Here is a 25,283-nt window from a genome sequence, read left to right on the forward strand (position 1 = left end):
TCTCAAAATACAGACTTCCAATTACAAATCCGATCGGTCAAAGTGTAGTAATATATCCTAAGAATAATATATCAAATTTTAAGGTTGATCTAACGGTTAAATAGGTCAGAATCTATATTTTACCAAGAGGACTTAATAACAGAACTACAGGGGTAATTAATTTACTCAAACATGTAGGATTTATTTCTCCAAGTACAGACTTCTAATTGATGATCCGAACGTCAAAGTGAAGAAATAGGTCTTAGGATTCATATATTAAATTTTTAGCTAAATCTAATGGTAAAAACAATTAAAAGGAAGGTTTTACCACAATAATTCAAAAATAAGAAAATTATAATCATGAAAACTAAATTTATACAAATGAATAAATAACTACCATTACCAAATTTTTTCATATTCATAACTCATATTCATGATCATAACATGTATAAAAATCATATATAAGAAGGATTAGCTCCCTTACCTCAATTCCAGACTTAATCATGTATAAAAATCATATATTCATGATCGTGCTTAGAAATTGTTCCCCGAAAACTTCTAGAATTTCCCCTTTACAACTAGAATTTCCTCCAATTCTCTTCTCTCAAAATTTTTCTAAATTTTTGGTGCAAGTTTTAGCCTTCCCATGCTTGCAATTTATAGTCCAAAAATTTTACTATTCATCATTCTTTTTTAATATTATTTATTATTTTAATTTCACCACTTACATAATGGATTCACCACTTATATAATGGATTCACCACTTACATAATGGATTCACCACTTATATAATGGATTCACCACTTATATAATGGATTCATAATGGATTCCTTAATAATGACTTCATGTTTTATAAACTTATTATATTTTCCATTCACAAAGAAATTTACTACTACTAGTAATAAAATTGTTACTATTAAGGTAAATATTTTTCATGGGTCTTACACTACCACGTCAAGAGGAACGGATTATGTGGAAGAATGGATGAATGATCATTTAGAGGACATGATACGTGATGTCGGTGAAGATAATTTTGGAAGAACTAATTTGTATGATTCTCTTATAAATGATTCAGAGCAACCATTGTTCCTAGGATGCTCGAACTTTACACGTCTGTCTGCAACTTTGAAGTTGTTTAGTTTAAAAGCAAGGAATGGATGGACCGATAAAAGTTTCACAGAGTTGTTCAAGGAGATGCTTTTAGAAAATAATATTCTACCTATTTGTAATTACGAGGCAAATATATATATATATATATATAGTATATTTTTCTGGGACAATTTTTTGTTTTTCAGGTGTGGTTTTATTGCACAAATAAATTAATTTTTAAACAAAAAACACCCAGTAGACGTTGGTTAATGCACTGCCCGACGTCTATAGACGTTTGTCAATGCACAAACCGACGTCCAATGAGTTACAGTAAACAAAACATTTCAGGGTCTATATAGAATGGAGGTATTTTTGGGTTAGATTTTGTTATAGTTATCTTTACCAATATTAGTAGGATTAGGATGTTTTTGTTCACGGACATCAGTTAATTTTTTCTCTTAAAATTAAAATGTTTTTTGTCGATAATTTTTTTTGTCGATGTTTACCAATATTATTTTTTTTATTGAAATCATTAATCTCATTTAGTGGTAACTTAATGATATATTTAATTTTTTTTACATGATAGAAATAGAATTACTTTATCTAAACAAAAAAATTATAATTTATTAAATTTAAGTTTATTTATCCCAGCAAAGCAGATGAAATATTAAACAATTTTAAATAAAAGCAATCAAAACGAATACAGAAAAATTTCTCAACCATGGTAAAATTTCACTCTTTTCCTTTACATTCGTCACCCGTGAACACAAACTTTATACCAACAAAACATTTGATGTGATCATATATGAGAACATCTTTTTATCATAACTAAAACTCACCATTGCTTTACTTGTTGTCTATTTAAACGGTTCTAATCGAACTTGTTTCGGTTATTGGGGCTGAGTCACCAAACTCCTTCACAATTTGTCTTTTTGCCGTTTGATCTTGCTTCAAGCTCCATTGTCTCACTCTTCCGTCCGGGAGAGAAACTATCAAATATCCTCTGATGCAATGGAATAGTAATGAATGTTCAGTAAATGCAACCTATCTACCACTTTCCTCTAACCTGTATTTATAGTTTTCTCCATGGGCTTGGGATTAGTGAAAAGTTAATCACGGCCCAATTCTAGCTCAATGGCTCTAATCACTATTTACCTTAATCCTAGTCTTAATGACCCAGATCACCAATCGGCCGATCTTGTGCAACCGTCTGGTTAGGTAGGTGTCGAAACTGCTTTCTAGGCCGCCCGGCCCGTACGGTACACAGTTATTACTCACCCAAGTGGAAGGATGAATGGTCGAGTAGAACAACACGCAATGAGTGTTAATACAAGTTGTTCGGTAATGCTATCAGAGGAGTAAAAATGATTGAAGAAACTCTGGCGGTTGGGTCGATAATGGCGCCGCTCTCTGGACTGCCCGGTCCTTATGGTACACAAGTTCCCCCAAGCCCTAGTGCACGTAGTGAACGTTGGGTTTAATGCTGGCTGATGTCTTGGTTACGGGTGTGTGGGCTTCGGTTGTTGACCGTCCATCCTCGTCATTGGTTAGGTTGGAGGGTGTCCAACTTGGCTATTGGGCCGATTTTGTTGGGCTTCTAGTCACCAATTTTTGAAAATGGATTTGGGCGGGAATACATGTGTCGCACTGATGACAAATTTATGAACACCGAAAAATGGCGCCACAAACTTGTTTAACAATCGGCAAGTGTGACCGAATCGTTTCAAGTAATAAAACTCGGTAAGACCAAGTATCGTTCTCCCAAAGGACTCACGGCCTAGTTTAGTTATGTGATTTGTTGATTATTTAAGACTTAAGACAAATTGATTGTAGTTTTATATGCAAAAGACAGTAAATAAACATGTATGCATGAATTTGATCAATGGAAAAGACAGAATACAAACACTTTAATGAATTATATGGATGAGTATGTTGTTTGGGGTTATCAATTTCATCTTATCCACTCTCATATACTTTAGGAATTCAACATTCTTTTCATCAATTGTTAATGCCACTCTCTAAATCACCTTGCAAGAAGGCCTATCCTTAATTACGAGTTCATACAATTCCTAGCATTCCTAGTAATTAGTTCTAAAGTGCAGGAGCTTAAAGGCAACCAATATGTTATTGGGAGAATTTCCTCGGATCTAGATTTCCCCGTACGTTCCCGTATCGACAAAATCAATAATCATGGCAATGCATGAGTTAAACAAAGCAAGCAATAAGCAAAGAGGAAAAACCCTAACTAATGATGAAAGAAAGCATAAGTCTTAAAGGTAAGATGTTAAAACAAATTCCATATATGAGAGTTTCACAAAACTACATTGATTCCCCAACAACAATACAAGGTTTAGTTCACCATATTCATGGTGAAACTAGATGAATAATAATGGAAGAATGAAAGATAAAACCCTAGAAAGGTGAAGAGGTAGCCTAAGCATCCAAGATCTTCCTTCAAAGGGGTGGAAAAGAGGGTATTTGCTTCGTCTCTGCCAAAGATACAAACCCTAGGACGTCCTAAAGCTTATATACTATTCTAAAAATACAGAAAAATTAGGCCCAAGCCCATAAAAGTGCCGCTCAACGGTAAACTGCCGCTCAGCGGTAAGTGCGTGAGTTGTTTTTTTCCCCTCAGCGACATTTTCACCCCTCAGCGGATTCAACGTGAGCTCCTGAGTGCCGCTCAGCGATAAACTGCCGCTGAGCGGTACTTGCGGCTTCTCCTTTTGCACTTTTTGACGTCTTTTCTGATTCCATCTCTATCCTTCTTCACTTCTTTCACCAAATTCACCTTAAAACCTGCATAAAAACACTAAAATCAAGCATAAACCTGTCCAACTCTCTTATTTATGAAAATATGACAAAAAGCATGATTTCAAGCTAGTTTCTAAGTGTTAAAGGTTGCTTTTAGTATCAATTTTAAGCATGAAAATAACAGTTTTTCAACTGTTATCACAACCCCAAACTTAGAACTTTGCTTGTCCTCAAGCAAACAAGATGTAACTCAATCTTCTACCAATCTGTATAACGGTTCACTCATTCAAAACTATTCTTTTCAAGATAAGTAAAAACTTCAATTCAACTCATGACAAAGATTTCAATCAAGACGTGCACATGCTTTAGTGTTCACAAAATCACTTAATATCCAACAAATGCTATTTTTCATGAATGATCAATCAACTAAGCATGGATGTTCATGTGCACAATGAATATTTCCTCACTAGGTAAAGTGTTTCACTCAAACACAAGTGTATAAGAGGTAATCACTCATTCACTCCACTATCACAATGTCACCTGAATCAACTTTGCCTTTCATTTAACCATAATCAAAAACATTCACAAGCATGCATCATCACAAGGACTTTTTCAATGGCTTATAACGTGGCTGGGCTAACAAGAAAATTGGTTTTTTTGGATCACAAAACCCTTGAGTTAAGAGAATCATATCAACACAATCATTCTTATTTATTCCCAACTTTCTTTTGCATTGAGCTTTGCCTTTTCTTCTCTTTTCTTTCTCTTTTTCTTTTTCTTTTCACATACTTAATTCTTAGCTCTTAGCTCAATGCTTTCAATTATCCTTTCATAATTTCCCAACAACCCCAAACTTGAACATTTATCAATACCACAGAAGATTTTCTACTTAACTTAAGGTAAAGCTTTTCAACAAGGGTTTTCAAATTATGTTCAAGGCTAAGGGTTCAAAGGATAGAACACAAAATGTTCTCTTTTAGTGGGCTAACTTCATGAATTTGGCCAACATAAGGGTTACCAACAAATGGCCTTGATCATATGATGCAAAACAAGCAATTGATTCAATCATGGAAAACCTGGGCAAAATCATTCATGCTTTCAAAGTAATAGCATTCAATCAATAAAAACTCTGGAGCTCACAACCTCACATATAAGCTCATTCACATTTGACATACACATCCTGCTTAATCTCACAATCACAATCACAATATCATGCCTTTGTTCACAATGTTTGTGAATCACCTGTATAAGCATTTAATGTGCACATTCTCAACTTCAATCAATCTCAAAGCATCATCAAGCATTACTTATCAATCAATCACAGTTATAAGCAAACCATCACAACAGACAAAGGTATCCATTGAGTACATCAAACCCTATTCTAAAACAAAAATACGTATAAAACACTGGGTTGCCTCCCAGTAAGTGCTTGTTTAACGTCACGAGCCTGACCCAAAATTTCAAGGATCAACCAACTGCATCATTGTGGACAAATGTTGTACTTCTCCCCCTAAATAAGGCTTGAGACGTTGACCATTCACCACCCAACTTTTCTGTGGATCATCAGCAGCTGGATTAAATATTTCAATTGCTCCATGCAGGTGCACTCCTTTTACTACAAATGGTCCTGACCATTTTGTCTTCAATTTCCCAGGGAATATCTTCAATCTTGAATTAAATAATAGTACCTGTTGTCCTGGATTAAAAACTTTATTCACCAACTTCCTGTCATGATAAAATTTGATCTTATCTTTATAAGCCTTGGATGAATCATATGCATGTAATCACATTTCTTCAAGCTCCAAGATCTGCCTTCTGCGTGTGCATTGAGTTTCATAAGGATCAAAATTCAAGAATTTCAAAGCCCACAACACTCTATGCTCCAATTCTACTGGCAAATGACATGCTTTCCCATAGACTAATTGAAACGGTGATAATCCCATAGACGTCTTCATTGCCATCCTATAGGACCAAAGAGCATCATCCAATTTGAGTGACCAATCCTTTCTTGATGAATTCACTGTTTTTTCCAGAATCCTTTTTATTTCCCTGTTAGATACCTCAGCTTGTCCATTGGTTTGTGGATGATAAGGTGCAGCTACCTTATGTTTCACTCCATAATGTTTGAGTACTTTTTCTAGCTGATAATTGCAAAAATGAGATCCTCCATTACTAATCAACACTCTTGGAGTGCCAAAACGTGAGAATATCTGCTTCAAAAATTTAATTACCGTGCTAGCATCATTTTTAGGACAAGCTAATGCTTCCACCCATTTACTCACATAATCCACTGCTACCAAAATATATTCATTGTTGAAAGATGAGGAAAGGGTCCCACAAAGTCAATACCCCAACAATCAAAGACCTCAACCTCTAAAATTCCTTGTAATGGCATATCGTGACGTTTAGTGATCGTCCCTGCTCTTTGACATTTATCACAATTTCTAGCGTGATTATGGGCATCTTTAAATAAAGTTGGCCAATAAAACCCTGATTGAAGGACTTTTGCCGCTGTTCTTTCTCCATTAAAATGTCCTCCATAAGGTGAATCATGACAATGCCAGAGAATTCCTTCTGCTTCTTCATTTGTCACACATCTCCTCAGAAGATTATCTGCTCCAATCTTGAACAAATAAGGATCATCCCAAACAAACTGCTTGGCATCATGCAAAATTTTTTTTCTTTGTTGCCAAGTTAAGTCTTCTGGCATGACCCTTGCAGCTTTGAAATTAGCCATATCAGCAAACCATGGCCTCTGCTGAATATACATGAGTGTTTCATCTGAAAAAGATTCCCAAATTTCAGATTATTTGCTAGTGACCTCCTTGTTGACTAACCGTGACAAATGATCAACAATCAAGTTCTCACTTCCTTTTTTATCACGGATTTCCACATCAAATTCTTGCAATAGTAGTACCCATCTAATCAGACGTGGCTTAGAATCTGGCTTTGTCAACAAATATTTGATAGTTGCATGATCTGTATAGATAATCACCTTAGATCCAATAAGATAAGGTCTAAATTTCTCTAGAGCATACACTATAGCTACAAATTCTTTCTCTATGGTAGCATAATTCAACTGAGCATCATTCAGAACATTGCTAGCATAATAAATTGGATGAAAATTTTTTTCTTTTCGCTGGTGATGCACAAATATATGATCACCAAAATATGATGTCACAAACTTGTTGAACAATCGGCAAGTATGACCGAATCGTTTCAAGTAATAAACTCGGTAAGACCAAGTATCGTTCTCCCAAAGGACTCACGGCCTAGTTTAGTTATGTGATTCTTTGATTAGCTAAGACTTAAGAACAAAATAATTGGATTGTATTATGCAAAAGACAAAAATAAACATGTATGCATGAGGTTTTGATCAATGGCAAAAGCAAAAGACAAGCACTTTCAATGGATTATATGGATGATTATGTTGTTGGGGGTCAATTTCATCTTATCCACTCTCATATATTTTAGGAATTCAACATTCAAGTCATCATTGTTAATGCCACTCTCTAAATTACCTTGTCAAGAAGGCCTATCCCCAATTACGAGTTCATACAATTCCTAGCATTCCTAATAATTGGTTCTTTTAGCACAGGAGCTTAACGACAACCAATATAATATTGGGAGAGATTCCCCGGATCTAGACTTCCCCGTACGTTCCCGTATCGACAAAATCAATAATCATGCATTGAATGAGTTAAACAAAGCAAGCATTGAGCAAAGAGGAAAAACCCTAACTAATGATGAAAGAAAGCATAAGTCTTAGATTAAGATGAAAGCACAAATTTCATATATGAGAGCTTCAAAAGATTACATTGATTCCCCAACAAACATACAAGGTTTAGTTCACCATATTCATGGTGAACCTAGATGAACAATAATGAAAGAATGAAGGATAAAACCCTAGAAAGGTGAAGAGGTAGCCTGAGCATCCAAGATCTTCCTTCAAAGGGGTGGAAGAGAGAGTGTTTGCTTCGTTTCTGCCAAAGATACAAACCCTAGGACGTCCTAAAGCTTATATACTATTCTAAAATTACAGAAAATTCAGGCCCAAGCCCATAAGTGTGCCGCTCAGCGGTGAGTAGTTTCTTCCCCTCAGCGGCCATTTTGCCCCTCAGCGGATCAAACGTGACTTCCTGAGTGCTGCTCAGCGGTAAACTGCCGCTGAGCGGTAACTTCGGCTTCTCCTTTTGCACTTTTTGATGTCTTTTCTGATTCCATCTCTCTCCTTCTTCACTTCTTTCACTAAATTCACCTTAAAACCTGCACAAAAACACTGAAATCAAGCATAAACCTGTGCAGCTCTCTTATTTCTAAAAATATGAATAAAAGCATGATTTCAAGCTAGTTTCTAAGTATAAAGGTTGCTTTTAGTATCAATTTTAAGCATGAAAATAACAGTTTTTCAACTGTTATCACAACCCCAAACTTAGAACTTTGCTTGTCCTCAAGCAAACAAGATGTAACTCAATCTTCTACCAATTCATATGATGGTTCACTCATTCAAAAATCCTCTTTTCAAGATAAGTAAAAACTTCATTCAAACTTATGACCAAGGGTTCAATCAAGATGTGCACATGCTTTAGTGTTCACAAAGTCATTCCAACAAATGCTATTTTTCATAAATGATCAATCAATTAAGCATGGATGTTCATGTGGTTATGGAATATTTCCTCACTAGGTAAAGTGTTTCACTCATACACAAGTGTATAAGAGGTGATCACTCATTCACTCCAATATCACAATGTCACATGAATCAACTTTGGCTTTCATTTTACCACAATCAAAAACATTCACAAGCATGCAGCAGCACAATGACTTTTCAATGGCTTATAATGTGGCTGGGCTAACAAGAAAATTGGTTTTTCTGGATCACAAAATCCTTGAGTTAAGAGAATCATAACAACCCAATTATTCTTATTTTTCCCAACTTGCCTTTGCATTTGCATTGAGCTTTGCTTCTTTTTCTTTTCTTTTGTTTCTCTTTTTCTTTTTCTTTGCATATTCTTAACTTTTAGCTCTTAGCTCAATGCTTTTCCTTTTTCATGTTTTCCCAACAACCCCAAACTTGAACTTTTAACAATACCACACAAGATCTTCTACTTAACTCAAGGTAAAGATTTTCAATCAAGGGTTTTCAATTTATGTTCAAGGCTAAGGGTTCAAAGGATAGAACACAAAGTGTTCTCTTTTAGTGGGCTAACTTTATGAATTTGGCCAATAAAAAGGGTTCCAACAAACGGCCTTGATCACATGATGCAAAACAAGCAATTGATTGAATCATAAAAAACCTGGGCAAAGTCATTCATGCTTTCAAAGTAATAGCATTCAACAATAACAACTCTGGAGCTCAAAACCTCACATATAAGCTCATTCACATTTGACATACACATCCTGCTTAATCTCACAACCACAATCATAATATCAAGCATTTGTTCACAAAGCTTGTGAATCACCTGTATAAGCATTTAATTTGCACATCATCTCAACATCAATCAATCAATAATCATCATCAAGCATTACTTATCACAAAATCACAGTTAATAACAAACCATCATAACAAACCAGGTATCCAATAGAGTACATCAAACCCTATTATAAAAACAAAAACAAATAAGTTCAGAAAACTTAAACCAACAACAGCATAAGCATATGATAGCATTCATCAGTAAATGCTATCTCAGCTCCTCATCAATCTTAGCTGTCCTCTGTATCTTCCTCTTCTTCCTCATCTTCATCATCTTCAAATGCATCATCATCATCAGCTTCATCTTCTTCCATCTCTCTAGCTGAAGCTTCAGCTGCTTCAGCTCCTCCTCCTTGCACTGGCTCCTCTGGCCAAGCTACAACATTATGGAATTCATCCATAGTCCACCTGTGGGTTGGAGGTGTATCATACATCCCTACAATCATCTCAGTAGTAGCCACCTATCCTCTGTGAATGGACTGCAACTGAGCACCTATAAGAGACATGTACATGTCCCTCATCTGGAATGGTTCTGCTTCATGTGTCTCAATAGATGTCTGGCTCTGTGCTGGCCCTCTCTCTCTATGAGCACGACGTGGTGGAACTAGCTGAGCTGCCTCCTCACTTCCACAGTACTGTCTGTAATAGGCCTCATCAATAGCTTTTCTTGGCCTCTCAAATGGTGGAGCAGCAGTGTCCACCCCAGCTATCTTGCAAAGGTGAGTGATCAAGGAGGGATGTCCTAGTGGTGCTTTGTTGTTTGAGGTATTAGCGCACACACTAATCTCATCAGCTATCACCTGCCCAATGTTGACATTTAAGTTTCTGATAGCACAGTAGATGAATAGTGCCCTGCTGAGAGTAATATCTGACACATGTGAACATGGCTGAATGTTGGCATGAGAAAATGCCATCCAATACTTTGCAAGAGGAGTCAAATCCGTCCTCCTAATGTTAACCACTGAGCCAGATCTATTCCTTTGGAAGTGTCCTCCTGGTATACATAATACTCTCTCCACATCCTCATAATCAGCACCTTCCTCCATGCAAAGAGCAAACTGGCACCGCTCACCAGCCCACACAGTGTCTAGGAAGTTATTGATATAATCAAGATCATACCTGATAGCATGGCCTCTGACATAGCCCAGATAATTTTCAGCTGGATAGTCACCAATCTTCTTTGCATTGGTGTAAAACTCTTTTACCACAGCTATGTTGGCAGGTGCTGGATATATGGCTAGCTTTCTCCAGTCATTCCCTAACACTTGCTCTCCAAATTGAGGAGCAAAGTTATGTATCATTCCAACCTTTCTCTCTATCATAAGTCTCCTGTCCTGAACCACCCTAAAGTGCTTCTCATGTTTCCTAGAGAGGAACCTACTAGAGTAGGGTTGCTCTGGTTCCTTTTCCTTTCTCTTGGTTGTCATGGTTTTCAATCTCTTTCCTGAAGAGGATGCCATTCCTGCATTCAAACACAAATACACAACCACAGAACATGATGTTAATCATTAGTAAAACACAGAACACAACTCCTTTCGAAGCTAAACCACCGCTGAGGGCCAGAATTTCCCCTCAGCGCCACCAGTGCCCCATTCTAGATCACAAAAAACCAAAAAAACCAAGTCTGACAGAGTGCTGCTCAGCGGCAGTTTACCCCTGAGCGGTAACTCTGCAGAATTTTTAAAATCTTCTCTTTAAGCTGTCCTAACTCCACCCAAATGCAATTTTCAGTTTTCCAGTTCAAAATCATGCAGTTTAATCGGTTCAAACATCAATTATATCATCAAATCATGCATAGAAATCAAAACCCCTAAATCTTCATGCTTTGACAATCACATTTAAATTCAAGAACCCTAGAATGAACAAAATGCATTTTACTTACTTGGGTGGAGATACTAGATGCAATAAGAATGCTTCCAAACTAGAATGCTCTCTTCCAACCCCAAACTTTGATGGCACACTAGTGAAAAAGTGAGTGGAAGAGAAATTTCTTAAAAGGGAAGAGTGAAAAGATGTGGAAAACCTTGGAGAAGGTATGTGGGAGTGTTTGTGCAGAGAAAATTCTGAAAGTATGAGCAAATGCGCAGCTTAAGGTATAAAAATACCCTAATGGGCTCGGGTCCCGCTAAGGGGAAACTAAAGCCCATCTGCGAGAGTACCGCTCAGCGGTAAGTTGCCGCTCAACGGTAAGTTGCCGCTCAGCGCCACTTTCGTGATGTGTCCTTCTCCTTCTTTTCTTAACCTACGTGCCTCCTAGACATGCCCCTCACTGGTTCCCTGCAATTCAATGTTTAAAATACTTATGCAAACCCTAACTAAAATGAAACAAACAAAAACAATCAATCAACTGGGTTGCCTCCTAGGTAGCGCTTGTTTAACGTCACGAGCCTGACCCAAAATCCACCAACACCCATCAGTAGGTGCAAAATTTTCTCACCAACACCCATCAGTAGGTGTTACACACTTAGCATCCTTCAGTAGATGCTATATCCAACTAGCATCCTTCAGTAGATGTTATGTTCAGCAAAATATTTACACAATAATGTCCACAGATTAAAAGTTACAAAACCAAAATCAAAATCAAAAGTTTTTAAATCACTGGGTTGCCTCCCAGCAAGTGCTCTTTTAACGTCACTAGCTTGACCCAATAAAGCTCATGTTCCATCTTCTTTTTCTTTTTTCTACTGAACTTCTTCAGAAATTTGATCAAACCAGGAACCTGTTGCAGTGTCTCAATCATAGGAACTTTAATCTCCAATTTCTTGAAGATTTCCATAAAGCACTTAAATTTCTTTTCCTTCCTACAATTCTTCTTTAGATGAGGATGGGGTTTTTCATATGATTCCTTCTTCTTTCCTCTCATCTTCTTTTTCTTTCTTTTCCTCTCCCCAAATTTTCTCTTTTTCTTTTCTTTTATTTTTTTTGTTCCCTTCTCTTTTTCTCCTCAACTTCTTTATCTTCACACTCATTTTCTTTTTCTCTTCTCTCTCAACCACTTCTTTTTCTTTTCTCTCTACCTTTTCCTCATCTTTCTCTATTTTTTCTTCAGCAAAAGTCTTGTCACTTTCAGTGACAATGGCTTGACCTTCCTCCTTAAGGTTAACTTCAGTATTAACCTTAGCATTCAATTTCTGACTAATGAAACGAAGGTGCATCTCCATCCTTTTACATGATTCTTCAATGCTTTTCTGAGTAGAGTCGGAATTTTTCAAAAATCGTTGAAGGGTGTCATCCAAATTTACTGATGGAGAGGGTTGTTGCTGCCATTGTTGTGGTGGCGGCCTATCAAATTCTTCGGCAGCTTGAGTGGTTTTGTGATGACAATCACGTATCTGTATGTACTGTTGAACTGCCTCCTCCAACGTTATCCTTCTTCCCGATAGAGAGGGTTTTTTCTGCCTTTGTTGTGGTGGTAGATTCTTAAATTGTTTGACAGCTTGCCAAAATTGATCATTATCCATGCTTGAGTGAGGTCCCACCAGTGGTTGAAATTATCTTAGTAAAATTGAGTGCCTATTAAATTCTTGTTCGAATTGCATCCTGCAAACATTAGGCACAAAACCCTAAAAACAATTGTTAGCACAAAAAGATTTAAGAGAAGATATAAGATTCAGAGAATAAAATAAAATAAAATAAAATAAAATAAAATAAAATAAAATAAAATAAAATAAAATAAAATAAAATAAAATAAAATAAAATAAAATAAAATAAAATAAAATAAAATAAAATAAAATAAAATAAAATAAAATAAAATAAAATAAAATAAAATAAAATAAAATAAAATAAAATAAAATAAAATAAAATAAAATAAAATAAAATAAAATAAAATAAAATAAAATAAAATAAAATAAAATAAAATAAAATAAAATAAAAACTGAAAAATAAAAACAGAAAATAAAAACAGAAATTCAAAATTAAAGGCAAAGATAATCAATAATCACACAAATTAACTAGTTCAACCACGAGTCCCCGGCAACGGCGCCAAAAACTTGATGCACAAATTTATGATCACTAAAATATGATGTCACAAACTTGTTGAACAATCGGCAAGTATGACCGAATCGTTTCAAGTAATAAACTCGGTAAGACCAAGTATCGTTCTCCCAAAGGACTCACGGCCTAGTTTAGTTATATGATTCTTTGATTAGCTAAGACTTAAGAACAAAATAATTGGATTGTATTATGCAAAAGACGAAAATAAACATGTATGCATGAGGTTTTGATCAATGGCAAAAGCAAAAGACAAGCACTTTCAATGGATTATATGGATGATTATGTTGTTGGGGGTCAATTTCATCTTATCCACTCTCATATATTTTAGGAATTCAACATTCAAGTCATCATTGTTAATGCCACTCTCTAAATTACCTTGTCAAGAAGACCTATCCCCAATTACGAGTTCATACAATTCCTAGCATTCCTAATAATTGGTTCTTTTAGCACAGGAGCTTAACGACAACCAATATAATATTGGGAGAGATTCCCCGGATCTAGACTTCCCCGTACGTTCCCGTATCGACAAAATCAATAATCATGCATTGAATGAGTTAAACAAAGCAAGCATTGAGCAAAGAGGAAAAACCCTAACTAATGATGAAAGAAAGCATAAGTCTTAGATTAAGATGAAAGCACAAATTTCATATATGAGAGCTTCAAAAGATTACATTGATTCCCCAACAAACATACAAGGTTTAGTTCACCATATTCATGGTGAACCTAGATGAACAATAATGAAAGAATGAAGGATAAAACCCTAGAAAGGTGAAGAGGTAGCCTGAGCATCCAAGATCTTCCTTCAAAGGGGTGGAAGAGAGAGTGTTTGCTTCGTTTCTGCCAAAGATACAAACCCTAGGACGTCCTAAAGCTTATATACTATTCTAAAATTATAGAAAATTCAGGCCCAAGCCCATAAGTGTGCCGCTCAACGGTAAGTAGTTTCTTCCCCTCAGCGGCCATTTTGCCCCTCAGCGGATCAAACGTGACTTCCTGAGTGCCGCTCAGCGGTAAACTGCCGATGAGCGGTAACTTCGGCTTCTCCTTTTGCACTTTTTGATGTCTTTTCTGATTCCATCTCTCTCCTTCTTCACTTCTTTCACTAAATTCACCTTAAAACCTGCACAAAAACACTGAAATCAAGCATAAACCTGTCTAGCTCTCTTATTTATGAAAATATGAATAAAAGCATGATTTCAAGCTAGTTTCTAAGTATAAAGGTTGCTTTTAATATAATTTTTAAGCATGAAAATAACCGTTTTTCAACTGTTATTAGCTGGCCAAGAACAACTCCTATTGCATAATCACTTGTATCACACATTAATTCAAAATTTTTGTTCCAATCTGGAGCCACAATTACTGGGGTTGACACTAATTTACTCTTCAATATGTCAAAAGCTTTCAAACAGTCTTCATTCATCACAAAAGGAGCATCCTTCATCAAAAGATTACTCAATGGTTTAGCAATTTTTGAGAAATCTTTAATGAATCTTCTATAAAACCCAGCATGACCGAGAAAACTCCTAATCCCCCTTACATTTGTTGGTGGAGGCAGTTTCTTAATGACTTCTACTTTAGCTTTATCTACCTCAATTCCTTTAGCAGAAATTTTATGTCCCAGCACAATTCCTTCAGTTACCATGAAATGACATTTCTCCCAATTAAGAACAAGATTTGTCTGAACACATCTTTTAAGAACATTGTTCAAATTAGCCAAACATCTTTGGAAAGAATTTCCAAAAACTGAAAAATCATCCATGAATACTTCAATGCATTTTTCTAAAAGATCTGCAAAAATTGCCTGCATACACCTTTGAAATGTAGCTGGAGCATTACATAATCCAAATGGCATCTTTCTATAAGCAAAAATACCAAAAGGACAAGTAAAAGTCGTCTTCTCTTGGTCTTTTGGATCTACCACAATTTGATTGTATCCAGAATATCCATCTAGAAAACAATAGAAAGCTTGACCTGATAAGCTTTCTAACATCTGGTCCATGAAAGGAAGAGGAAAATGATCCTTCCTAGTGGCTTTATTTAGCTTCCTGTAATCAATGCACATACGCCAGCTAGTAACTGTCCGAGTAGGAATAAGTTCATTCTTATCATTATGAATTACTGTCATCCCACCTTTCTTTGGAACCACCTGTACTGGACTCACCCATTCACTATCAGAGATTGGATAAATGATACCAGCTTCTAACAGTTTCAACACTTCTTTTCTAACCACCTCCTTCATTACAGGATTTAACCTTCTCTATGGTTGAGCACTTGGTTTATAATCCTCTTCCATAAAAATCTTATGCATGCAATAAGTTGGGCTAATACCTTTAAGATCTGATATTGACCACCCAATTGCTTCTTTGTTAACTTTCAGAATTTCTATCAACTGTTCTTCTTCTTGTAGAGATAAAGAGTTATTGATGATGACTGGCTTCGTTCCATCTTCTTCTAGAAAAACATATTTCAGATGTGATGGTAATCTTTTTAATTCTAGTGTCTTTGCTTTGACTTCTTCTTCCTTATCAATTATTTCAAATATTGGATCTTCCACTGGACTCTTTTTCAATGTTTCCAAGTCCATCAGGCATTCATCAATTAATTTCTCTTCTTCCTCATCTAAATCTTCACAAGCATCAATGAGAGTTTTCTCTAACGGAGAAATATATCGCACCATCCTTTCTTGCACCATACAAACTTCATCAAGTTCATCAAATTGAAAACATGCTTTGTCATCATTTGGATATGTCATGGCCTTGGATACGTCAAAAGTGACTTCTTCATCATCAACTCTCAATTTAAGCTTACCATTCTCTACATCATTTAAAACTCTAGCAGTCTTCATGAAAGGTCTCCCAAGAATGAGAGGTACATCACTATTTCCTTCCATCTCCATTACAATAAAGTCTACTGGAATACAAATTTATCAACCTTCACTAAAACATCTTCAACCACTCCATATGGATATTTAAGAGACCTGTCCGTCAGTTGAAGAGCCATTCTGGTTGGTTTGATTTCCAAACCCTGAATTGTTCTACACATGGATAGCAGCATTAAATTAATGCTAGCTCCTAAATCAATCAATGCTCTTCAAACTTCCAAGTCTCCTATGGTGCATGGAATAGTGAAGCTTCCTGGATCTTTAAGTTTAGGAGGTAATTTCTGTATGATTGCACTGCAGTTACCCTGTACCTTGATAGTTTCCTTTTCAATGTACTTGTTTTTCTTTGTAAGAAGTTCCTTCAAAAACTTTGCATACGATGGCATCTGTTACAATGCTTCAGATAATGGTATAGTGATCTCCAGCTTCTTAAACAGCTCCATGAATCTTTCCAACTGCTTTTCTTTCTCCTTCCTTGAATAATTCTTTGGATAAGGAAGTGGTTTTTCAAACCCTTTTTCTTTTTGTCTCTCCTCTCTCTCTTCTCTCTCTTTTTTTTCTTTCTCCTCATCTTCCTCTTCTTTCTTTTTCTCTCTCTCAGCTCTTTCTTTCCACTCACATGTTTCTTTTTCACTCTCATTTTCTTTCTCCTCTCTTTCTTTTTTTCTCTCCTCTAACACTTTACCACTGCTGGTCACAACAGTTTTACACTCCTTTCTGATATTACAATTTTTCATCTTGTCAACTATTCGCTCAATATGGATCTTCATATTTTTAAATGCAACTTCCACATTCTTACAATAAGATGCATTCGTCTTTAAGAATCTTTGGAAAGTCTCGTCAAGTTTTGTTGTCTTCTCAAATGGAGTAAATTGCATTTGCCATTTTTGTTGTTGCCATTGAACCATTGAAACCTGTTGTATTTCTTGTGGTAATTGAGAAAGTTTCATAATTACTTCTTCCAACTATTGAGAAATAATTTTATTTTGAATAAGCAAAGCATCATTTGATTGTAACAACTCCTTCTGACTAAGATATCCTCTGTCAATGTTGAACTCGTTGTCACTAGTAGCCATATTTTCAATGATTTCTATAGCTTCATCTGGAGTTTTCCATTTGATGTTTCCTCCTACTGAGGCGTCAAGCATCATCTTGGTTTGTGAACCAAGACCTCCAAGGAAAGTTAGGACTACTTCCTCTTCTTCAAATCCATGCGTGGGAGTCTTTCGTAATAAGCTTTTATATTTGTCCCATGCATGACCCAGTGATTCCTCCATGCCTTGCCTGAATGATGAAATCTCTTTCTTTCCTTTAGTCACCTTTGATTATGGAAAGTATTTGTTTAGGAACTTTGTCACCACTGCTTCCCACTCTGTAAAGCTTCCCTCTGGAAAAGAATTCAACCAAAGCTTAGCATTGCCTCCTAATGAAAATGGAAACAAACTAAGTTTGATTGCTTCGTCCGGCACCCCGTTTATTTTCACCGTGTTGCAGATCTCATTAAATGTTGTCAGGTGCTCATATGGGCTTTCGTGAGACAACCCATTGAATTGATTACTTTTCACCAGTTGGATTAATTCTAGTTTGACCTCCATGTTAGCTGCATTGACTCTTGGTCTTGCTATGCTGTTAAAATGCTAAGGTCTAGCTATATTTGTGTAATCTGAAAGAGTTCTTCTGATATTATTATTCTCCATGTTCTCAGTGCTATGGTTAGAACCTTGTGGTGATGGTTGCAACAGAGTTTCCGGAGTAGGGAAAAGTTCTCTAGATGTACGGATTCTTCTCCTCCGTCTACTCTCGTCTAAACCTTCAAGAAGAGGTTCTGCAATTTTCTTGCTCCTGGTTCAGATTGCCTCCTGCATACACAAGAAAACAAAACCCTGGAAGAATTGGTTAGCACAAAAAGATATAAAAGAAGGTATAAGATTTAGAGATAAGAATAAAATAAAAACAGAAAATAAAATAAAATAAAAATCGAAAAATAAAAACAGAAATTTAAAATTCAAGTGAAAGATAATCAATAATCACAGAAATTAACTAGTTAAACCACGAGTCCCCGGCAACGGCGCCAAAAACTTGATGACAAATTTATGAACACCGAAAAACGGTGCCACAAACTTATTTAACAATCGGTAAGTGTGATCGAATCGTTTCAAGTAATAAAACTCGGTAAGACCAAGTATCGTTCTCCGAAAGGACTCACGGCCTAGTTTAGTTATGTGATTTGTTGATTATTTAAGACTTAAGACAAATTGATTGTAGTTTTATATGCAAAAGACAGTAAATAAACATGTATGCATGAATTTGATCAATGGAAAAGACAGAATACAAACACTTCAATGAATTATATGGATGAGTATGTTGTTGGGGGTTATCAATTTCATCTTATCCACTCTCATATACTTTAGGAATTCAACATTCTTTTTATCAATTGTTAATGCCACTCTTTAAATCACGTTGCAAGAAGGTCTATCCTTAATTACGAGTTCATACAATTCCTAGCATTCCTAGTAATTAGTTCTAAAGTGCAGGAGCTTAAAGGCAACCAATATGCTATTGGGAGAATTTGCCCGAATCTAGATTTCCCCGTACGTTCCCATATCGACAAAATCAATAATCATGGCAATGCATGAGTTAAACAAAGCAAGCAATAAGCAAAGAGGAAAAACCCTAACTAATGATGAAAGAAAGCATAAGTCTTAAAGGTAAGATGTTAAAACAAATTCCATATATGAGAGTTTCACAAGACTACATTGATTCCCCAACAACAATACAAGGTTTAGTTCACCATATTCATGGTGAAACTAGATGAATAATAATGGAAGAATGAAAGATAAAACCCTAGAAAGGTGAAGAGGTAGTCTAAGCATCCAAGATCTTCCTTCAAAGGGGTGGAAAAGAGAGTATTTGCTTCGTCTCTGCCAAAGATACAAACCCTAGGACGTCCTAAAGCTTATATATTATTCTAAAAATATAGAAAAACTAGGCCCAAGCCCATAAAAGTGCCGTTCAACGGTAAACTGCCGCTCAGCGGTAAGTGCGTGCGTTGTTTTTCTCTCCTCAGCGGCATTTTCACCCCTTAGCGGATCCAACGTGAGCTCCTGAATGCCGCTCAGCGGTAAACTGCCGCTGAGCGGTACTTGCGGCTTCTCCTTTTGCACTTTTTGATGTCTTCTGATTCCATCTCTATCCTTCTTCATTTCTTTCACCAAATTCACCTTAAAACCTGCATAAAAACACTGAAATCAAGCATAAACCTGTCCAACTCTCTTATTTATGAAAATATGACAAAAAGCATGATTTCAAGCTAGTTTCTAAGTGTTAAAGGTTGCTTTTAGTATCAATTTTAAGCATGAAAATAACAGTTTTTCAACTTTTATCACACGCGTATAGAGGCGAAAGTTGAAGCGGCCCCGTATCTGGATCGTTAATCGTGATGGTTTTTTACGGTGAGGATGCAACGACAGTTACAAATTTTTTTCCTACAAATAGGATGGTGAGGACGCTGTCATTTTCACTTTCTTCTTCTCCTTTTGTGTTCGGAGCATTCTTTTTTCCTCAGGTAAAAATGGTGGTCGTTCATGTTGAGTCTTCTTTGGAGTCGTCGGGCAGTAGCGGTGGAAGGTCAATGGGCGGTGATGGCGAGCGTGGTTCTTCTCCGAGCTCAGTGTTGTCCTCCTTCTTAGAAGAGTCTGCCCGGTCACTAGGGCCGGAGCCTAACTCCCCCACGGATGCGGATAAAAGGATTATCTTCGGGATACCCATCCACCTTCTTAAGGGTGGTATTCCAGTAGATGATGCGCCATTAGAGCTGGACGGTGATGGGACCGTTATTGCGGGGTACAATTGGGATCCACATGATGCCAGTTTGTTTGCGTCAGAGTATGATACTAAAAAGGCGTTATCGTGGAGAATCGGTCGGCTGTACAGGAGGATTCCCGATTGATACAGGCGGGAGTAAGCCTAAGGAACGAGCGGGTTTATCACGGGAAGGGGTCGAGTTCTGATAACTTCTTCTTTATGTACGCCAATTTTTTCGATCAGCTCTGTATTCGGGTGCCTCTTACTGAATTTCAGATGGCCGTTCTCCAGGTAATGAATGTCGCCCCTGCACAGCTACATCCGAATGCTTGGGCGGCCGTCCATGCGTTTTTGGCGATGTGTTCGGCGATTGGAATAACCCCCACGATCCCCGTTTTCTTCCATTATTTTGACGTTCGCTCGCTCCCAACGTGTGGTTGGGTTTCTTTAACGTCCGTCAAAGATAGGACCATCTTCCGTCCTTTTTCCGATTCGTACAAGAATTTTAAGAATCAATTTTTCAAAATCATCATTGACGAGGTCGGTCGTCACGAGTTTCATGATGTAGCGGGAAATCCTTTATTCCCTTTTTATTGGACAAGGAACCCCAAGAAAATAAAAGCCTATTCGGTCGGTAAGATGAACCCGGTTGATTTGGAAGTCGTTCGAACCATCAACGACCTCCCCCGCCGCCTCTCTGCCCACAACTTTGTCGAATGCCTTCGTCATGAGGATTGTGAACGAAAGGTGTTCAATATGGTATTTTATGTTCACTTGATTTCTTTCAATATGTTGGTGTTAGCGTAGCTGAGTTTTCGTGTTTTTGCCAGATATCATGTCTGCTCCTCCTCACCGCAAATCCAACTTTATGGCTTCAAGGAAAGGAGCCAGAGGTAGCTCTTCGAGCATCCGGGAACGGGTCGCTCTGACCACTCGCCGTCCTCCCCTCATCAAACGTGCGTCTTCGACTAGTCGAACACCTACAGTTCCTCCAGCCGTCTCCAAAGGTTCTTCGGCTATTAATGTTGGATCGTTGTTGCTGCGAGAAGCGAGCCCCCATAGAGCCTTTCGGCTGTGTTCGTGGATCCCTCTTCTAAAGCGGCCACCACTTCCGCCCAACCCTTTGTTAAGAATAGGAAGGGGCACAAAGAGGGGTAGAGATTCGCCTCCAAGAAAGGGCGCAAGGAGAAAGAAGGGTCCTCCTCCTAATCGGCCTCTGAGAAGGGTCATAAAAGGAAAGAGGGGTCCTTATCCCGACCGCTTCTTGATGAGGTTTTCAGCCCGACGTTCAACATGAGTGAACAAGCTAATTTTCACATGAGTTCCACTCACCGGGTTCTAATCGAGCCGTTGTCGGAGGTGAAACTGACTAATGCGATGCTAGAAATGTCTACCTGGGCGGTTTCACTGGCTTGGTATCTTAGGAGTTCGCTGATCACAAGGGGGCGGATGATGTCCGAGCTGTGCTTCTTGCTGAGAAGAAGGTTTCTAAGGATCTTCGGGCGGCCATTGAACAGATGTTGATGGCCCAAGACGAGTCCGATAAGAAGAACGACGAGCTCCAAGCCAAAGTGGATGAAGTCAAAGAGGAGTTAGTCGATGCCACGAATCAACTTCGTGACACCCGGGAGGACTATGACCGACTGTTGGAGGAGTGCGGGCAGCTGAAGGTGGTTGTTACCGCCAGAAGAAGACGGAGGGCAGACTCCTTTAGAAGAACCGAGCACTAGCGGATGACTTGGCGAAGGCCAAAGAGATGATATCCGAGCTAGAGGTGGGTATCGTGTTTGAGCATGAGGAGGGTTTCAACAAAGCTCTCCGCCAAGCATCCATCCTAATAGGAGTAAAGGAGTCGTTCGCCCTAGGTTTCGACATTGAAAATGGCGTGTTTGATGGGGTCTTGGTCCCCCTCAAGTTGCCTGCCATTGAGGAGCATCCACCGGTGTTGGAAAATGCTGAGGCTGTAGAACAAGGGACGAGGACTGAAGACGAAGAGATTGGTGATGCCGAGAGGGCTATTGTTGCCGATGACGGTGACGACCGTGGTGCCGAATAGGATTTTTAGTTCTATGTTAGGGGTTGTTTTTTGTTTCAGACATTTTTTTATGCAATTATACATGAGGTCGGGCGATCAACATCATAGCACGTGTTAGGTGTTGGCTTTACCGGCCCACTGCTGACTTTTTGTATACCCTTACACATCAATGCAATTTCGCCTTTCGGATTAACTTAAGTTATTATTATTTCCATGTCGGTCGTTTGATTTTGTTATCTTGCTATCTTTATTAATAGCTTTTATCTCCGTTCATCAACTTGGAATTTTGTATGATCCGGGCGGCAGTGGTTCTCCGGGAAGAACTCGTCGTTCACCGCCCAGCCAAGTTGATAGTGGTTTCGTTTGGAACTCACCGTCCACTATTCGCTTGCACGCTTCAGCCCTTAACGTCGCCCGGTCCCGTCTCTCCTCAAGTGAGTCAAGCTGTACCCTTAACTCTTCATCATTCAACTAAAGGTCCTCTATCTGGCGTCGTAGAGAGGGTTCTCCCAATTCGACCGACAACATGGCGTCTGTACCGTATGTCAAGTCGAAGGGCGTTTCTCTGGTCGTTCCGTGCAGAGTACACCGGTAACCCCATAACACTTTCGGGAGCCCATCCACCCATTCTCCCTTTCTCTCCCCTAGCCACTTCTTCAGCTCGACTACGATCGTCTTGTTCATGGCCTCCACCTGAACGTTCGTATGGGGATGCTCAACCGAACTGGTGACGTGTTTGATTCCCAGACCCTTGTAAAACTCTGTCAGATTTTTATCAACAAACTGTCGTCTATTGTCCATAATAATTGTATGTGGGAGGCCAAATCGACACACCAACCTTCAGCACAACTTTTTTACCTGCGACGCTGTGATGGTAATTAAGGGTTCGGCGTCCACCCATTTAGTGAAGTAATCGATTGCCACCAATAAGAACTTCTTCTACGCCCGACCTATGGGGAAAGGGCCGACTATGTCCATTCCCCATTGAGCGAACGGCCAGGACGATGTCATAGTGTGCAAGGTGTGCGATGGGGCGTGCGTGCTATTGGCGTACGCCTGACAGTTTAGGCACTTCTGAGCAAAGACCTTAGTGTCTTCCTCCATGGTTGGCTAGTAGTATCCGACCCGTAGTACCCGAGCCTTCAATGATCGACGACCGATATGAAATCCACAGATTCCATTATGGAGCTCGTTCATAACATATTGCGCTTCTTCCATCTTGAGGCATTTAAGGAGAGGATTTGAGAATCCCCTTCGATACAGGTCGTCTCCCACCATAAGATAGCGAACAATATTATAGACGTTTGTGCCCCTCAAGACGGACGTTTAAGGGGCTGACATGGGAGTTGAAGCGTTCATTTGTTCAACCTCGCAAACGTCCGTCCCTCTCGGACGGACGTCTATAAGATGATAGATGTTCGTCCCCCTATACAACGGACATCTAGAGTTTCACTTATTTACGAGTATGCCACCGATCAATTATTTACGTTGGGGCGAATACGGACGGACGTCTATGGGGGACGTTAAAACCCAATTCTGCACTAGTGTTCCTAGCTCGCCCTAGGTGTCCTCTAGTAATCTCAATATCCCAATGCATTTAGTCTCTCACATCACTCAAACATTCAATCCCTATCATGCAACTAAAACAAAATCAACAAAAACAATTAAAATAAAGTCAATCAACCTGGTTGCCTCCCAGGTAGCGTTTGTTTAATGTCACAAGCCTGACCCAAAATCCTCTAGCACCCTTCAGTAGATGCAAATCTTTCTTACCAATGATAAACAAAATTTTTTATCTCCAGCAACGGCGCCAAAAACATGATAAAACAAATTTTTTATCCCTGACAACGGCGCCAAAAACTTGTTATTACCTCGGCAAGTGTACTGAATCATATCAAGTAATAATAAATGGTAAGACCAAGTATCGTTTCCCAAGAGACTCATGACACTAAACAGTTATGTGATTACTCAACTAAATAAGACTCTAAAGAACATATTTTGGGGTTTTTGAATGCAAATGCAATAAAATAAACATGAATGCAATTTGATCAAATGAGGCTAAACACAAGAATGAATGAATGAAGCTGATGATATTGTTGTTGGGGTTTAAATTTCACCTAATTTACTCTTATGTATTTATGAATTTGTCTTTCTTCATTAATGTTAATGTCACTCTGTAATTTACCTTAAACTTGATGTCTCGGCAAAGAAAGCCTAATCCTAATCACTAGTTTACAATGTCTTTTCTCCCTAGCGATTAATCATGCATTACATTCATACAGGAGCTTAAAGGCAACCGATCCTCATATTCCTATGTCTAGGTAATATTGCTTCCGGGAGAATTTCCCCAGTTCTAGATTTTTCCGTATGTGTCCATATCGACAAAATCAATGATCATGCAATAGAATGAGTTAAACAAAGCATGCATAAAGCAAACAAGAAAAACCCTGACAATTAATGAAGGAAAGCATATATATTCAAGAATCAATTCAATACATGAGAGTTTAAGAGGTTACATCTTTCCTAACAACAATGGAGGTTTAGTTTTCCATTGTCATGGAAGAACTAGATGAACAATGGAATGAAAGAATGAAAGAGATAGAAAAATCTGAGAAAGAGAAGAGGAGAGTTGTCACCATCTCTAAATCTACCCCCAAGGGGTCAAAAGTGTGTTTCTATGCTCAACCCATCAAAAGATACAATCCCAGGACATGTAAGTCCTTAAATAGAACATAAAAACAACATAAAATAGGTCCAAGCCCACTTAAAATGGCGCTCAATGGCACTTTTGCCGCTCAGCGATACTTGCGGCTCTTCAGAATGAAGCTCAGTTGCATTTTTTAGCCCTCAGCGGTGATTTCGGCAACTCAAAACTAGCACTCAGCGGTAATTTCCACTCAGCGCAACTTTTTCTGCACTCTAGTTGACTTTTATGCATTATGGTTGACTGGTTGACTTTTCTAGTTTCTAGTTGACTTTTCTGCATTCCCACCATTCAGTACTTTAACTCTTCTTTCAAATCATTCCAATAACCTACAAAACCAAAGGAATCTAGCACAAACCATTAAATTCACCTTAAACTCTCTTATTCACAAAACTAAAGCAAAAACATGAGTTAAAGTAAGTTTCTAAGTCAAAAAGGGTTGAATGATTAACAAAATTAAGTATAAGAATAACGAATTTTCAACCGTTATAAACCAACACCCATTAGTAGGTGTAAACAAACCTAGTATCCTTCAGTAGATACTCTTCCACCTAACATCCTTTAGGAGATGTAA

This window comes from Vigna angularis, chromosome 6 (genome assembly GCF_016808095.1).
Source record: "Vigna angularis cultivar LongXiaoDou No.4 chromosome 6, ASM1680809v1, whole genome shotgun sequence".
NCBI classification, from domain to species: domain Eukaryota; kingdom Viridiplantae; phylum Streptophyta; class Magnoliopsida; order Fabales; family Fabaceae; genus Vigna; species Vigna angularis.